Source organism: Stegodyphus dumicola, chromosome 4 (assembly GCF_044657685.1).
Source record: "Stegodyphus dumicola isolate Sdum_Otavi_A_Nest chromosome 4, ASM4465768v1".
NCBI lineage: Eukaryota > Metazoa > Arthropoda > Arachnida > Araneae > Eresidae > Stegodyphus > Stegodyphus dumicola.
The window spans coordinates 188,661,174-188,679,632 of NC_140771.1; the positions used below are offsets into that span (position 1 = coordinate 188,661,174).

Here is an 18,459-nt window from a genome sequence, read left to right on the forward strand (position 1 = left end):
AGAAATGTTTGTTTCTTATTTGTGCGTGCAATTGTAATCCAAATTATGCAGAATTATTACATGAACAACGAGTTATATAATTAATATTGAAATCAATTAGACCCAAGAAGCATTAGATATTTTGTAATATATATATGAAGCATATATTTCGCAGTGCTCTTGATATAGTTTTTTTACTCTTCATACATATAGTTTTTGATTTTCTATCTTTTTCCCTTGAGCACATGTAACATCTCCTGCATTATATATTTTTTTCTTTTTTGTGGTTCATCGAATCATTTTCTGTAAGAAATTCGCCAATTCATAACTGGTATACCAATTGTCTGTGGTAAAGTTTCTTCCAGATTTGTATAATGGAGCTAGGATGCGTTTTGCTATTTCACTAGAACTGCTAACTTTCTTGTATGGCTCATCTGGCTGCTGACATGCGTAACTTTGCATGTTGAAAGCATAGAAGGTTCTAGAATCAACCATAGCATATATCATTATACTATATCTTGTTAGTTTTTTAGGTATATACTGCCGAATGGAGCATCGTCCTCGAAAAGGCTCTAGCTTTTCGTTCAAAGTCACGTATTCCCCTACATGATATAATTTCTGTCAATTCTTGACAAAATTTTCAAATAAATCTCTTATTGGAGATAATTTTTATCCTTTCCTATATAATAGTCAGTTTGATCACAAGGAATGTCTTCTGAAGAGTCGCACTCTTCTTCTGATTCAGACTTATGATCACTAAATATATCTTCATTATCTGAATCTTCTAATTCTTCTTCTACGAAACCTTCATCCGACGAAACCTCCTCTAATAATTTTTGAAGTCTTTTAATCTCTTTATCATATGTCAAATGAGAAAAAGATCGAACAGAGCGACTTGCACACGCCATGGCTCACACTAAAAAATAGTAACACGAAAGCGCGCGTGGGGTGTATGCACAGCCCAAACTATTATTTAAACAACAATAAATGCTCGGAATTTGCCGTTTCCCTTCTAGACGTATAGAACATGATCTTGGAGGTAGCTACTGATGCATTTTGGATTATAGATGGAGATCGCCAGCGAATTTTTTTGAGCGTGGGGTGCCGAAACACCCCACGCGCGTCTTCCCGGGTTAATGGTTTGAGTGCCTTTAATGTAAAATCACGTTAGAGTATATACTCTCATTGTGAAAGAATTCATGTCCTTCAAGGTTTCAGATAGATTAGTGCTGCTCGTGTAAACGTGAAGATTCTGTTTATTACATTATAACGTTGCGCGCCTCTAACTAGCACGCAACCAGAAGGTGACTGTGAAAGCTTGTATGAACCACAGAGTCTTATAAAGGGTTTAAGTCCCTTTTTATTCAACGTACTAATTTACAATTGCGTCCTCTTGACGCTTACAAACTTTGCCAACTAGGCAGTCAAAATAAAATAATAACCTGAAAAGAAAATAAAGACAAGATTCTAACTACGAGGCTCTCTAAAATAACTAACTCACCGCTTTTTACAAATACCGCAGCTAATTCAGCAGACTTGAAGCTCACTGGAACAATTGCAACTACTTCCCGCCAAGCACATAGGCCGCAACGCGGGGTTCTTCAATTCTCGCTAACTACCTCCGCGCTCGTGCAGTAAGAATATCACACACCGAACTTGTTTCCTCTCTATTTAAATCATACTACTTCCGCTGATAATTTGAATCCTTGCGCATTCTACTAAAATTTACATATTCTGGCATTGGCAGTTCCAGGGGAAAGTAAGGCTTGACAGGAAAGATAGTTTAAACTTAAAATAAATGTTAGTTAAAATAAATATAAACCCTACATTTGCCGCTGCCAGAATTTGGAAAACTTGGAAGCAGGTCCTACAAACGACCTGTTGTAAGTTTATCTAATTCTGAACTAACTGGCGAAAGCCTCGTTTACACAAAAAAAAATCTTATGTAACAATTAAAATTCTGTTAGTCGTTACAAAGCTTTCTTCTTACAGCAACTTTTTCTGGACTTCATCAATCAACCTTGGTCTTTCCTTCCAGCATCTGGAAGGAATAAGTATCAGTATCTTTCTACATACATTATAATTTACACTTTCTTGACACAATAAATTTTTGTTTTTAACGATTCGTTTTTCTTAGTTATTGCTTACTTCACATTCATTCAATTTTTCAAGCATTAATTTAACTTTACCCTGGCTCTCCACCATGTGTGGTGTCAAACGGGAATATTCGTGTTTGAGTCTTACAACACTTCCCCTAACCACCATGATTTGTTAGAATTCAACAACCAAATAGACACACCTTACTCGACATTCTACAACTCAATGAGCTACTTTAATAGTCTTAAAAATTCAAATGTAGGTGGAGAACCCTACAAAACACATTCATTCTAACTTCCCCCTCATTCATCTTTAAACATGCAGGCTTTCGCTCTAAAGCATGACTTTATCTACAATTTACTACTTAAATTTTGACTTCATTGCTTTTAAGCATTCACTTTTAGCATCTACAATTTTATGCTTCTAGACTAAATTCTACTTTTACATAACATGCAAATATTTACATACATTTACAAAAGTTTAATACATATGCTTTTTACAATTTACCATAAAATGAATAAGAGAAAATAAATTTTTACTTTACTTATTCTTCGCCAAGCTGGCGGCACTGGAACTAAAATTCTTATTAGTACAAGAATACGAAGTTATTTTTATCTCCGGCCAAATTTTGGCTTTAACATAACAGAATTAGTCTTTCGACCAACAGAAAATGCTTGTTTTTAGCTTTTACACTTAAAGAAAATAATACTTTTGCCTTAGCTAAATAAAGTAAAACAAAACTAAGTCTCAACCGAGACATATTGACTTTCGTCAAAACATAGAACTTCGTACTTATGCATAACATTTCGGAACAAAAGAGAAAAAAAAATTTATAGAAGGTTTTAACTTATCTTTGAGTTTTCGATGCTTGAAACTCCGTCATCCGTTTTTGGCAAAATTGATCCCAAGTTAGAGGTTTCATGGATGTTAATCTTCTCCTTACTGATCTCCGAGTGTCGTCCACGTTGCTTTTTCTTTTGCGTCCTCTACATGCTGGCCTCTTGACGGAGTAATCGTCTGGTTGTTGGCCTTTCCGTTTCTGCCTGGGACGGCTGGTCTTAACGTCCTCCGGTCTGGAGTCCTTCTTGAATTTCTTCTGTTCGTCGTATTTTTGTGCCTCCTGTTGGCGTTTCAGTTTCCGGAACGGCGGCCTTGCTGGCACCTGACACTGTGGCCGTGTTCGCGTTCTCCTTGATGTGTAATTTCCCCTGCCATCTTTTGTAGGTGGTGTTTTCGTCTTTACCACGGTTTCTTTACCCGGTTCATCTGTATTTTTGTTTTTCTTAAACGCCGGAGTTTGAAACTCATTTTTTCTTTTTGATACCGACGTCCGGGTTGTAGAAGTGCTAGGCCTCTCATCAGTTCTCCGTTTCTTGGGTGGTGGAATAGTTGTTGCAGTCTCTGGCCCTTCTATTTCGTTTAGACTTGAGTCCTGCAAGAAACTTTTAAGGATTTCAAAATCATTGGGATTATAGTATTTTTTCACCTGGTCGGGACTTGCTTTACAGACTTCCCCTCTCTCGTTTTTAAGATATAAGACTACTCCTTTGATTTCCTGAATTACATAGGGGCCTTCAAACTTTGGAGCTAGCTTTGCCATAAAATTGTCTGGGGCACTTGATAAAGAAAATTTCCGTTTCAATACTTTATCCCCAACTTTAAAATCTGCTTCACGGCGTTTTCTATCGTAATATAACTTTTGTCTATTTCTTGCCGTATCCGAACTTTTAAGCGCCTGATCAATTAGTTTTTGCACGTCCTTTTGTCTAAATTCCTGCTCTCTTTGTTGCACAAAGAATAATTTATCTAAAGACGTAATTAACTTTCTGCCTAAAAATAATTCTGCTGGAGTTTTTCCCGTAGTATCATGATGTGCCGTACTTAAAGCATAAGCTAATTCATTTATGTAGCCATCACAGCGCTTGTGATATGTGCTAACGTAACTGCGAATTATTTTTACAATGTTTTTATTAACTCTTTCTGCTATGTTAGCCTGTGGTCTATACGGAACCATTTTGATATGGCTTATATCACGTCCATTGCATATGTTTTCAAATATTTGACTAATGAATTGTTTTCCGTTATCGCTAATGACTTTTATCGGTGCACCGTATTTTAAAATGTATCTGTGTAAGAATGCATCTGCGACTGTTTTGGCTGACGCGCGTTTAAGTGGAACAATTTCTATCCATTTTGAAAAATGATCTACTATTACTAAATGAAAACGATTTTTATTTAACTCGCTCTGGGGGAAGGGACCAAGGAGATCTATGCCTAAAATTTCATTCGGAAATGTAGCGCGAATGCTATTTAAGTACCCGGCCGGGCTGTAATTAATATCATTTATTAACTGACATTGATTGCAGGACCTGACATACGCCGTTACTATTTTGTATAATTGCGGGAAATATACCGCCTCGCGTACCCTTTTTATAGTCTTTCTGACCCCGAGGTGGCCCGCTGTTTTTTTTTCGTGCAACTCCTTCAAAATGCTTGATCGAAGCGAGGCTGGGATGACTGGCTTATACTGAAGATTTTCGTTTGTTGTTTTCGTATAGAATAAGAAAATTATCTATTATTTCATAGTTTTTTGCTCTATTTCTTATCGCATCGATATCTGTATGCTCAAAGCTTTCGGGGTCTTTCAAATAAGCATAGATATTTCCAAATTCAGGATCAGCTTTCAGTTCAGTAATAACCGTATCTCTAGAATCTAAAATTTTTGAAGTCAACACAACGCATTTAAGTTCATTTCCTTCATCGTCCAGTTTTATACGAGAAAGTGCGTCAGCTACATTGTTTTCCTTACCCGGTTTATATTTTATTGTGATATTATATTCTTGGAGTTTTAAAGCCCATCTTATTAACCTGGGCGTTAGGTTTTTTCCCGAGTAAAGTCTACCAACCGCCGCATGATCCGAAAAGACTGTTACTGGCGATTTGCCGAAATAAACTCGAAATTTGTGTACAGCCATTAATACGGCTAATGTTTCTCTTTCTGAAGCTGTATAATTCCTTTGTGTTTGATTCAATGTTTTACTAAAAAATTCCAGCGGATGGTTATTTTGCATAAGAACCGCACCCACCGCATAGTCCGATGCATCTGCTGCAATTTCCAGGTTTTCGTCCCCCTCAGGGAATTTTAAAACAGGGGCATTAATAAGCGTTTCTTTTAATCTCTCAAAAGCCGTGTTAGCTTCCGCTGTCCACGTAAATTTACTCTTTTTTCTTTTGATTACTAAGAGTGGTTCAACAATATTAGCGAAATCTTTTATGAAAGATCGATAATAAGAACATAGTCCAAGGAAAGTCGAAAGTTTCTTGGCGGTGTTGGGCGGTGGGAAATTCTTAATAGCTTTTATTTTTGAATCTTGCGTTTCTATACCCTTTTGCGAAATTTTATAACCGAGATATTTAAGTTCTTTAGTTGCGAACTTGCATTTTGAGGCGTTAATTGTAAGACCGGCCTCTTTTAATAATTTAAAAACTTGTTCGAGGTCATTAACGTGTTGTTCCAACGTACTACTCGTTATAATTGTATCATCTAGATAAATTAAAGTTGATTTTCCTAGGACAGGCTTTAGAACAATGTCCATAGCTCTCTGGAATGTTGATGGGGCCCCACACAACCCAAAAGGCATGCGTAAAAATGCATAAGTGCCCGATTTTGTTATAAACGCGGTTTTATGTATATCTTCGGGTCTCATAGCTATTTGATAGTAGCCAGACGTTAAGTCCAAAGTAGACATATATCTCGTCGATTTGATCTGTCTAATGATCTCGTCTATAACCGGCAAAGGGTAAACTGGAAATTTAGTTATGCTATTTAGTTTTCTATAATCGATAGCAAACCTCCAAGCCCTTTTATCCGAAGGAGGAAACTCGTTCTTTTTCCTACATAGTACGACTGGACTCGCGTATTCACTATTTATGGGCGTTATTATTTTATTCTTTAACATCTCCTGAATATGTTCTTCGATGATTACGTCTTTTTGTTTGTCATAGCGGTAAGGTTTAGTCCTACAAGGTTTTTCGGCATTTAATTGAATCTTGTGAGTCACGATCTGACAGTTTCCCGGTTTCTCTGAAAACAAATGAGAAAAATTACTCACCACTTGCTGTATTGCTTTACTTTCCTGGTCATTCAAATGGCTAAGGTCCAATTCAGGTGTCTCCACCGGTTCCGCCACCCTCTGGTCCATCTCCAGCACCACGGAACTATCTTGAAAATTTAATTTGGCCCTCGCGTCCCTTAAAAAGTCCATACCTAAAATAAGAGAGTGTTGGAGGTGTTTCACCACAAAAATTAATACTTTGAGATTTTCCTCTTTTACCTGTATGTTTAATGATACTTTCCCGATGCAGTGACATGTTTTTCCTTGCGCCGCTATAATTTCCGTATTTCTGGTTTTAAAGAGTCTTATCCTATAAAAATTCTTTTTGAAGAACTTTTCACTCATGAAATTTCCTTCTGCTCCTGTATCGATGAGGGCTTCTACTGGTACATCGCCAACCAGGACTTGTATAATTGGTAGGTGTGAGTTTTTTACGATGACTGTATTTAGATGTCTATTTGAGGGTTTTTCTAAAACTTCCGGGGTCTGGACCCTCCCTTTCACAGGCCCCTCCAGTCGTTTAAAGCTTTCCTTTCAATCTGTGTCTTCTGGGTACGCGGATGCTTATTTTCAAATTTTCTTTTTGGGCCTTGCCCTTCAAGTTTCGATGCGTTAGCTTGATAGTTCTTTCCCCCATATGAGCGATTTCCATTTCTTGTTTCCTCCTTCCTTCTGGTACTTTGACAATATATTTCCCCTCTCGCTCTTTCCGCGATTCTGCGATTTTGAAACTTCACCGCCAATTCGAAAAGTTCCTGCAATGTGGTTGGGTTTCTAATTTCAAAGTAGTCTTGGACAGCGGGTAACAATCTTGGTAATATTATTTCAATAATCTCCGCATCGGGTTTCTTGCCCTACAGCATATCCGTTAGCTTGATTTTTCGTAAAATAAAGTCCGTCAATTGTGCTGTATCCCGTTGATAGAAACTATATAGCTCGGCTTCCAGCCGTGCGCGATCTTTCACTATGGGGAAGGCCTTTACTAACGATTTTTTGAAATTTTCAAATGTATACGTCGGGCTTCCAAATTCACCTAGAAGAAATTTGCCTATATTTTTCCACCATAGCGCGGCCTGTCCTCTTAGTGCTGATGTGGCGATGGCAACTTTTTGTCTTTCAGGCACAGGGTAGAGCTGAAAGTGGTTTTCTATACCTTCGAGAAATACCGCCACCGAATTTTTTCCGTCGAAATAGACGTTTGGCTTGATTGATGCTCTCAAAGTCTGGACCAGGTATCCAAATCCTTCTAACTGCGTTGTCATTTCTTGGTGTTGTCCAGCGGCTTCCATCCAATTTTCGGCCATTTCAGTTCGATAAGTGTTCGGGCGCCAATATAACGTTGCGCGCCTCTAACTAGCACGCAACCAAGAGGTGACTGTGAAAGCTTGTATGAACCACAGAGTCTTATAAAGGGTTTAAGTCCCTTTTTATTCAACGTACTAATATACAATTGCGTCCTCTTGACGCTTACAAACTTTGCCAACTAGGCAGTCAAAATAAAATAATAACCTGAAAAGAAAATAAAGACAAGATTCTAACTACGAGGCTCTCTAAAATAACTAACTCACCGCTTTTTACAAATACCGCAGCTAATTCAGCAGACTTGAAGCTCACTGGAACAATTGCAACTACTTCCCGCCAAGCACATAGGCCGCAACGCGGGGTTCTTCAATTCTCGCTAACTACCTCCGCGCTCGTGCAGTAAGAATATCACACACCGAACTTGTTTCCTCTCTATTTAAATCATACTACTTCCGCTGATAATTTGAATCCTTGCGCATTCTACTAAAATTTACATATTCTGGCATTGGCAGTTCCAGGGGAAAGTAAGGCTTGACAGGAAAGATAGTTTAAACTTAAAATAAATGTTAGTTAAAATAAATATAAACCCTACAACATAAATAAATTTCCCAGGACTTTGCTTCACCAAATTCGCTGGGGATTTACCTGAAGAAACAGCTCGACGTATACTCCACAAATAACTTTGATTTGGTTTGAGATTTATTACATCATTATCTTCCACGACTGGAGCAGTTCTCACAGTTGGTTGAAAATCAGCTACAGAGACGTGCTCACAGTTAACCAAGCTCTTGGGTGCTGGACCTTAAAATGCATGTAGACCGCTGCCGGAATGTCCAGATGATCCATCATCTGTCTTAACGTAGCTCTTAGATTAAGATGGCATATCATCCTCTTCAACGCTATTGCAAATGTTTCTCTAATAAATTCATGACACCTCTTGAGTTTCCTTTCTTCACTGTGCATCTGTCGTATACAACAGTTATCAGTTAGGATACATCAAAGTTTTCATCATTCATATAGCTTCCTTGACATTTCCTTCACTATCCAGAATTATTGTTCTGTAGCCGAATCCGGTGCTGCTCATTGATATTTTAGCATTTTAACATGTAACATTTTAACACATCTTCTCGTACGCGGAGAAAATTACAACTAAAGTGTCTTGGAATACGAGTAATAACATATTTGACTTCTTGTCAATATATTCTTGTCAAAGTCTTCAGTTGAAGATATATTTTACTGATTCTATTGACATGCTTTGCACAAAAAGACTATGATCAAACTGAGCTATTGATTAGGATGAGAGGGGCTAACGCCATCTTCTGACATAGCAAGAAACCATGTATGGCAACTTTTCACATATTGATGCAATCTACAGTGGACTTCCAGCTAGGTCCGTACAAAACGGCTCCAAGTTTATAGTAAAATTTAACCTGTATATATTTTAGGATGTGAAAATTAAAATGTAATGATTAATTTTTAAGTGAACAGTAATTTTTTTTAACACATGTAATATATTAAGTTAGAAGTAAAACAACAAAAACCAGCGTTATATTTTTAAATTTAACGCTGAATTTTGTTCTTTGACTTCTAAATTAATACTCGTTGGGCGTGTTATTGTATCTTAACATGCAATATATTGTACAGTTTTGCTTGTTTAAAAGGGGCATTTTTACGATACTTCGCATAATGCATTAGGCCTTACATCTGCTAGTCTACAGTGTTGTTGTTAAAAATAGTATACTGAAATATTTTTGGTATAATTTTGAAATTTAACATAAACATCGCAAATTTCAAGGTCTTGAGGGGACTGGAGATAAGTGGAGAAATTTAGTGATATATTATTGAATACAAAATTGTTGAGGCGTAGTTAGATTTCATCTGGCAATTTTCGAAATTTTCCTAGTTTTATCGCACCATAACAAAACTGCAAAAATTCATGTCTTTCGCGGGAGATTAAGTAGAAAACTTCTGAAAATTTCGTAAGTTCTGTATTAATTAATAAACAACTTTTGAGGGGTAGTGCATTTCAACTATAGAACTTTTACTTTCTTAACTTTACCGTGGTGTAGAACTACGCAATTCATATTGCTAAACTGATGGAGACAAACTAACGCACGGCTTATGAAACCTGTCGTTTGTGCTTGTGGTTAGATCTACGTTATATCAATACAAATTATTTTAAATTGTGCAAAATGCTTGAGTGTTGCTCTCATATGAAATTTCATCTTGTTGAATAAAAGTTGAAAACAAAATTATAATTGTGATTTTAATTGGAAGGTTAAACCGGAAAGCATGTCTTTAGCAAAGCGCAGAAGAAACACGTCAGAATAAGGATGTGCTTTTAAAAATAAATGAGAAAATACGTATTTTTATGGTGCTGTGCCCAGTAAAATTGTATGTTTTATTTGTAATAAGGAAATATCAGCTTCAAAAGAACACAACTTACGTAGCCGTTACTGAACAAATGATAACCAAACAAAAATTTGGAACTTTGGAATGGAAACTGAAGAAAGCAAAGGTGCACTTTTTAAAATCTGGCATACAAAAACAACAAAATGCTTCAACAAAAGCAAGTGAATTCAGTGAAGCAACAATTGATATTACGGAAACGGTAATTAAAGCAATAAACTTTATCCGTGGTTGAGCTATGAATCATGGAGAATATGTTTTACAGCTTGAGTAAATTGAAAGTAAGCAAGTACAGAGAAATATGTTATTATAACGAGGTCAGATTGTTTAATCGAGGAAGTATATTAAAATGATTTGGTTGATCTTTACATTATGGTAACTTAGCGTTTTTTTGGCGAAAATTTGGCGACCAACTCTCCTACAGCAACCCTCTATTTTTTTCTCCCCGCCGCCATTTTGTCTTCACGAAGTAAAGACATGTTTCTTTTCTTTTTATCTACTGAACACTTCTTCCAACAATCTACTAGCCGAATTACACTTATGCTAGAAATTTTATCAAACAAAACTGCTTAATCATGACAAATATTCACTGCAAAATTGGGAAAAAGTGCACAATACCATACTCCTTACGCGTTTTTCAAAATAACACATACACATAAACCATGTACACGGCGACTTATTTTTACTTAAAAAAACATCCCAGAATTGCACAAAAATGGCATTGCGCACACTCTTCACTATATCCATGTACACTGCTTTTTTCTCATAAATTAGAAAAATTTCACGAAAATACATGACAATTTTCTCAATCTTTAAACCCGGTAAAAAGAACATATATGAAATTACCTGATCGCGAAAAAGTATTTACCCTTTACAAATATGAACATTTCCACATATAAAATAAATAAAATATCCAAAACCTTTTACCTCTAAATCATCTATTACATTATACACGTCACCAACGAATTCATACCGCAAGCATTACAAATACTTAATATCAAATATTTAAATTATTTCCATGCACGTTTATTTCAACTTAAACGTATACCAAATTCCTACAAACATAAAATTCACAAAATAACTATCATTTCATTAAAATATAATTAAATTCAAAAACACTACTTAAAATATAAATGAGCACATACATTAAATTAATAAAAATTACCTTACAATCCTAATTACTTTAAACTAAATCATTGCTAATAACAATTTTCCCAATAATACAAAATTCCTTTCCACCTTACATTTAGAACAATGCATAAAAATAATATCCTCAAATAATTAAAAATACTAACTTACCTAATCTTCTTCAGAATCTTGATTACGTGTCCGATAAACTTTTCTTGAGTTACGGCCATGGGATCCAAAAATTCACGAACACTGTTTCACACAACACAGAATAAACCAAATACAAAATTTCTAGATTTGTTCCAGTTTTCCCCCCTTTTCCGATTCAAGAACCGTAATTCGTCCATTAATATCACATGACATATCCCATGATCTCTCATTTCCCTCACACAAAATAATGCGTAATCGGAACTGAGTACTGCTCACATTATTACCAAAGTCCCAGGTAGTAACCTTTATCGCCTCCAAAATGTCGCCAAACTACCAGTTACCGTATTGTAAAGATCAACCAATGATTTTTTGATATAATAAATAAAGTCAATATTTTTATGACACACACGAAAAAAAAAAAAAAAAATCAGCGAGCCACATTAGCAATACATGCAGCGGCAGCGCCAAACAGACGATACAAACTAAAAAACTCTAGAAAAACCGCCAATTGGCGAAACAGTAAACAATGAAAGTAAACCTGTATGGCAATCCTACGGGCTGACGGGGAGAGACGAGTTTTCTACGGTAGGCTAGTCTGTGTAACACTTGAGTCTTGTGCTTTCAACGTGATATGTAAACTTGGGCATCCGTGTCTGTGTTGGGACCGTGCTCTTTCTCAAGCCATTATAATGTATTTATGTTAATTTCCTTATTAAATTTCATTATTAATTGTATACGTTTATCTCAATTACATTGTTGTTTTTCTAGGTAATGTTATCAATACATTTGTAGGCACGTGATACTCGTGAATACCTCACTGGTGATCCTGTTTCTCACTTCTTCTATTTCAGATTCCTAATGGCTATATGTTTCAATATTTGTTATAAAGCTAGAAATATGCTTATTTTGATGAGAATGCCCTTTTTTATGAGTGATAAATGCTACGTCATATTTATTTCCTTTAATTTCCTTCTCATTTTATCGTACGGATTACACGTGGTTTATCACACTGTTAAGGAGGTTTTGCAGGTATGTGGTCGATTTTTTCCCTATCTGTGATTGGTTTTAATACGTTTTGTGATGTGTTTTGCTATAAAATTATAGTTTTAATTTAAACTTAATCATTCATTGTTTAAAACTGATCTTTGTGTAATATTTGTGCTCGCAATTTTGTTGAGATATTTTAAGACTTTATTCCCATATGATGCATAAGTCCTAAAGCATAGTGCAAATTATTTAGTTAACGATTTACAATACATTTATAATTCTTAACCATGCCAGGATCGGAAGGCCAAATCAACATAAAATCTAATGTGGCGGCTAAGATATACATATCTCAAACGTGGCGGTTAAAATCTCCCCTTTATGGAAAAATAATGTTAAACTTTGATTTATTCAAGCTGAAAGTAACTTTGCTCTAGCGATGATTAGTAACGATATTACGAAATATAACCACGTGATTTCTTCCATTCCTGAAACTCTTGCCGAGGTAACAACAACGACAACATTTTTTTAGGCTTCCCTGCCCCGTGAACTAAATCACACTACAGGACTACTCCCCCTTTGGGCACGTCATGGAGGTTCAACCTCCACTATTACCCTCCAGAGGAGCAGCGCATCACCTGGAATTCACCAGGCAGCACCGGTCGTCTAATGCTCCTACCAGTCGCATGTTCGAGCCCGTCGCAGTGGACCGTTACCCAGCAAACCTGGGGGAACCAAGCCCTCCGGCTACGGTTCCACACCGCTCAGGACATGCCAGTCCCCGAGGCCGGCCAATAAATGACCTTTCCCAGGGGCTTCAGAACAATCTAAGTAACCAAGTTCATAAATTTTGCCGAGGTATCAGATATTTTATTTAATCCATCCGAGACGGAAACATATACTGCCTTAAAAAGCGTATGATACCAGTCACTGAGTGGTGCCCCTCTCAATGCTCCTGATGGGTTTCCTCTCCGCTCTCAAAGAGGACATAGGAGCAACCACTTCTGAGCTTGAGTACGGCAAGACTATTCGTCTCCCAGGAGAATTTTTCGATCCGACACTTACGGACACGTCCCCCAAAACAGTTTTATGGAAGATATAAAATCTCACTTTGCCAGTTGCCGCCCGACCACGACTTCGAGCCACGGGCAGTGAACTAGTTTCATTCATCCACGACTTCACGAGTTCAACGCATGTGTTTGTTCGACGCGACGGATTTAGAAAGCTACTCCAAGATCCTTATGATGGACCATTTAAAGTGCTAGAAAAGCGAGATAAAACGTTCGATCTAGAAATAAAAGTGATTAAGCAAATGATCTCCATAGATAGACTGAAACCCGCTTTCATAAGTTGTTGCTCAAGTTGTTTCGCAGAGTGTGAAAGAACCTTCGAACATTTGTGCCACCCATTCTAAACGATTAATCTGACCCTCGCATCGGTATGTCACATTTCCTTGAAACTGCGGAGGGAGCGGCAGCGCCAAACAGGTGATACAAACTCAAAAACTCTAGAGAAAACAGCCAATTGTCGAAACAGTAAACCAAAAATAAACATGCATGGCAACCCTACAGGCTGACGGGGAGAGACGAGTTTCCTCTGGCAGGCTAGTCTGTGTCTACTTCAGTCTGAGGCCTTGTGCCTTCAACGCTATATGTATACTTCGGCATCCGTGTGTGTGTTGGGATCGTGCTCTTTCTTAAGCCTTTATAATGTATCTATGTCACTTATTAAATTTCATTATTAATTGTATATGCCTATCTCAATTACGATTTCTCTTTTTCTAGGTAATGTTTTCAATACTTTTGTAGGCACGTGTAATTGGAGCATACCTCACAGTAAAGCCTTCAAAGATAATAGCAACGAAACGCTTCACAAATTCAGAGTTCACCGTAGGGCACGCAAACTGAATATCGCAACCACACATCTGAAGCACTAGTGATTCATGAAAAAAGCAAAAAAAGTCTCAGAAAGCTTGTGCAAGACGTACTTTTCAAGAGATAAATATCCTCGGTGACGAATTTTTGGAATTAGAACAAACTTTTTTTTGGAGTAAGTTAATGTGCACATGAACATAACCTTTCTCTCAGAAAATGTGGTTACTTTTCATAATCTGTTTATTTTAAAAAATCTGTGAGTCATATATTATTTATTTATTTATTTATTATTATTATTATACTTATTTGTTTATTAGAGCATTCGTTTATATTTATTAGCCAGTTATTTTATTTAATTAGCTTTTATATCTTTTTCGCTTTCCGTTTTCCTAATATCTAATTCGCGAGTATTCAAATGAGGTAGAAAAGAGATAGTACTTAAAGGGGGGTTTTAGATGACAGAATCAGAGCGAGTTCTACCTGCTGAAGGCCACGTTGCTATTTAATTCTTTTCAGGTCAGTTTATCTGCGGCATTGCTTTAATCTAGCCATTAGGCTTTTTGGTCAATATTAGGTTTTTGAGCTAACTTTCACGTTTTATCTGTGTAACCATTTCGGATAACATACGATTTACTCAGTTAATTTCAATTCTTCTCTTTTGATTTATGACACAACTGTTGGTTGCTTTTGTAAGTACAAAAATGTTCCATCTCTTATCTTTTTCTCAATTAAATAAAAGGGTCTTTTATTCACTTCACAGTTTCTGTTGAAATTTTCAAAACATAGCTATAAATAGATAGAGTTCTCGTAGTTTATGATACCAAAGAGGTTGACACTCTATAAAGTTTTTGTTAAAGTACGTTATTTAGCCTTGAATTCAATACATTAGAATTATTTCAACTCTATGTAAAGTATAACATTTAATAATTTACTACTAGTGCAATTGAATTACCGAAATGTAAGTAATGGAAATTTATTAGAGATAGAAAAACAATGCATTTGAATTTTTTCTTTGCGTGATTATGATTTTGTTTATGTATGTTTTGATAAATATTTAGTAAATAGAATTTAGATTTAAGTTAAAATTTAGTTTGAAAATGTTTTTAAATATCTTCCTCTCTGGTACTTTCAGATCTTGCATGTTGCCGCATGCAATTTCAGTTTGAGACCACTGCTGTATTTCACAAGTGCGTCCATATTACATATACACTAGTAAAAGCAATGTTATCCTGAAGGTATACTTCTATTTGTATATCCTTCCTGTACTAGTTTAATACGACTAAACCGAGGAAGGCAGCATGCGTATATATATGTGAATACAGTATTTATAGAAATCTGTTGTGTAATACATGTTATTAAATGTATTAAATATTTATATTTTATGAATGCTGGTTGATGTAACTGGAAAGAATTTTTCCAAGAGAAATATAAATATAGTTCTTTACTGACCATCGATGCTTTATCAAATGGTTTTGACACGGCAACCCTTGCAAATGAGCTGACATCCTAATCTTTGGTGAATATTTTGAGCCATTGCTCTTTGCACATATAATAAGCCAAAGATTAAAGTGGGTTTCCAAGGTTATTCAATTTTCCAGTAGGCTTATACCTATGTGACTCGAAACGCGGAGAACAAATCCCTTCTGCACAGATTCAGCCGCAAAGGAGAGATCTTTCCAGGTTCATCTATTAAACAGAAAGCGGTGTTGTTAAGCCTAATCAGCTTAAGCTTAATGACGAAGGATTAACCTTTCCTCCAGGGTCTAAAGCGTCTTTCATTTCCCTAACCACTGGGAAATATCGGAGGGAAATATTTCTCATTGCTGTCATTTCATGGTTGAGAGAAACTTGTCGGTCTTCATAAAAGCTCTTTTGCGGCTGTATGGAAAATATATCCGAGTTTATTATTCCTCAGACTCACCCTAATTTCCCGCTTCAGTAATTTTAACTTATAAAAGCTTTGATTAGAGGACATAGAGCTTAATACCATTTAAGAATTTGATGAGAAAATAGCTTTAAGGTTGATTATTTTAAATTTATTACAGAGAATGGATGAGTACTATGAGCGTTTGATAAAGGATTTTATTTAATCGAGAAACTTTGATTATTTATGAATATACTTTAATGTAAAAGTAATTTTCCTGTTTTCCTGTTTCTGTTGAAAAATATGTTTTCGATATTATAATTGAGGAGCTAACGCTTCTTATTAAGTAAATTAAGTGTTTCTAAACCTGGTAATAATTATAATGAAAATTTAAATTATGTTATGTCACTTGCATGCATCAGAAATAATTTTTCAGAATATTGAGTATTTCAGGAAATGGAATGTATTATTATTTATAGAATAAAGAAATATTTTTCGTCTCAGGGTTTGTATTCCATAAGAACTGTAATAAAGTATTACATAAAGACTCTGTAAATTAAAGAGCCGTGAGATCAATTACGTTTCAGAACTTCCAATTTTATAATTTTTCCCAAATATTTATTTAAGTCTTTATTAAAACTATATCATTAACAAAATTGTTTTTATTCTTCAATAATTCTTAAAGCGAAAATTTAAAATAATGCTAAAATTAAGAATAGCAAATAAAAATGTAATGCATGAAGTTTTGTTCTGCAGTGCTCGAACGCTTTGTTCCTGCTTAAGTCGCTTACTATGATTTTCATTTTCATTTCTGTGAAGAGATGCCTTCATTTTCTTCCTCTATTCATATAACAAGAATGAAACCAGAAATTCAATTCGGTGAATACTAGATAAAAAAGGTAATTCATTTTTGGATGAAAAATAATAGCCAGAGACTTGCGGTCAAAGAATGCCACAATCGGCATTGTTGGCTATCTAGAAGAGCGTCCGCGAGCGTTAGATGAAATGGACTTTAAATAATCAGCTTACATAATTAACAGAAATCTTATTCTGCCATAAGATGAAACAGCTAAAGAAATTAAGTCTTGAATTAATGCAAAAAATGCTTTAATTTTACAAAACAATAAAAATTAGACTACAATTTGTTTTGTTATTTGTACTAAAGTTTAGGCATTACTTTTGGAAATGATTTCATCTTTTAAAGTCAAAATTACGAGAACGAAACACTTTAATTAATTTAGCCCTTCTTTAGAGATAGAGATGAATCCAGCTTCTTCTAGTTACGCGAGTCAAAAGTAATAAGATCTACCTTTAATTCAGTCTATTTATAACTTCACTTCGTTGACTTTTTAGAAGATTTCCATGTTCTTCTTCTTTTATAACACTATCATACAAAAATATTTTGGCATAGAAAGAATAAATACATAACTTATTTTAATAGCCACTTCAATTGAATTTTATTTTACTCTGTTATTTTAAGATTGAAGTTAAATTACCAAGGAACGAAAATGCATGTTAAAAAACCATTTGTGAATGATTAAAATTCTGCATGAAGTTGCCATACTATGCTGAATAAGTTCTGTAAACCATTTTTCAAGATGCAATATAACCTTGAGTTAAACAGCTTTAAGTGCCAAAAGCTGCGAAAACAAGCTTAAAATGATGCATTCGAGCAAATTTTTATAGCAATTGCTTAATCCCCAAAATCATTAAAGTTCATATTTTACCCCAGATAGGATCTGTCTTCATTTCTTTGAATCATGGAAGTATTTGTAAGTGCATATAAAGTAGTGTAAAACATTTAAGTAAATAACATTTCAATTCGTCTATTCATTGGTATAAGTTTTCTACTCATATATAATTTAGAAAAGCAGAATACCTTGCGATTTCCTTAGTGTTTAGAAAGGAATTTGGGAAAGTAGTTTAAAATTTTAAGTAAAATGCTGACTTCGCTCGAATTTTTATACTTTTTAAGGAAAATGCAATACTTCCTTTAAAATCCAACGTAAAGAATTCTTCTCCAATACTTATAATAATGAAGTCTCTAAAATTTATTATTTCATAGCAGGGCTGGGACGAAGGTGAGGCAGGGGAGGCATTTGCCTCAGGTGAACAAATGGAAGGGACGCCAAATTAGCTATTCGATCAAAAATTCAAAAATTTATTTTTAAAACTTTTAGTTTCGGAATACACTAGTGAATATTAAAGGAATTTTGTGTTAAAAACAATCCAGCTAAAAAATTAAAACTAATAGCAATAATTTATTCTCAAAAGACATGAGCTTTCACAGTAGTGGCATAATATTTTCTAACATAAAAATTTGTTAATGAAAGTAGCTTTAAGGAACTAATTATACTTTGTGTAACGAATTGTATAGACTAAACTTTCATGAAAAATATTATACTGCCGACAGTAGTTGTTCTTTGCTAGCTCTCGTTAGTTTGACTTAAAACTCTTCACTTTCCACTAGATGAACATGACGGCGAAATAACTGCTGAGTTTTGCAATTTCTTAAACGCCTTTTGGAATAACTGTTTGGGAACTCAAAAACGAGGTT

General features: G+C 35.3%; 1 long non-coding RNA gene across 2 annotated transcripts in view; it reads left to right on the forward strand.

The window, feature by feature from the left end:
- LOC146997774 (uncharacterized) overlaps nucleotides 1-16,391 on the forward strand; it is a 58,822-nt gene extending 42,431 nt beyond the window's left edge. For both annotated transcript variants that reach the window (XR_015040531.1, XR_015040532.1), the window contains exon 3: nucleotides 13,949-16,391. This is a non-coding gene — a long non-coding RNA (uncharacterized LOC146997774). The remainder of the gene's footprint in view (nucleotides 1-13,948) is intronic.
- Nucleotides 16,392-18,459: the final 2,068 nt, after the last annotated feature.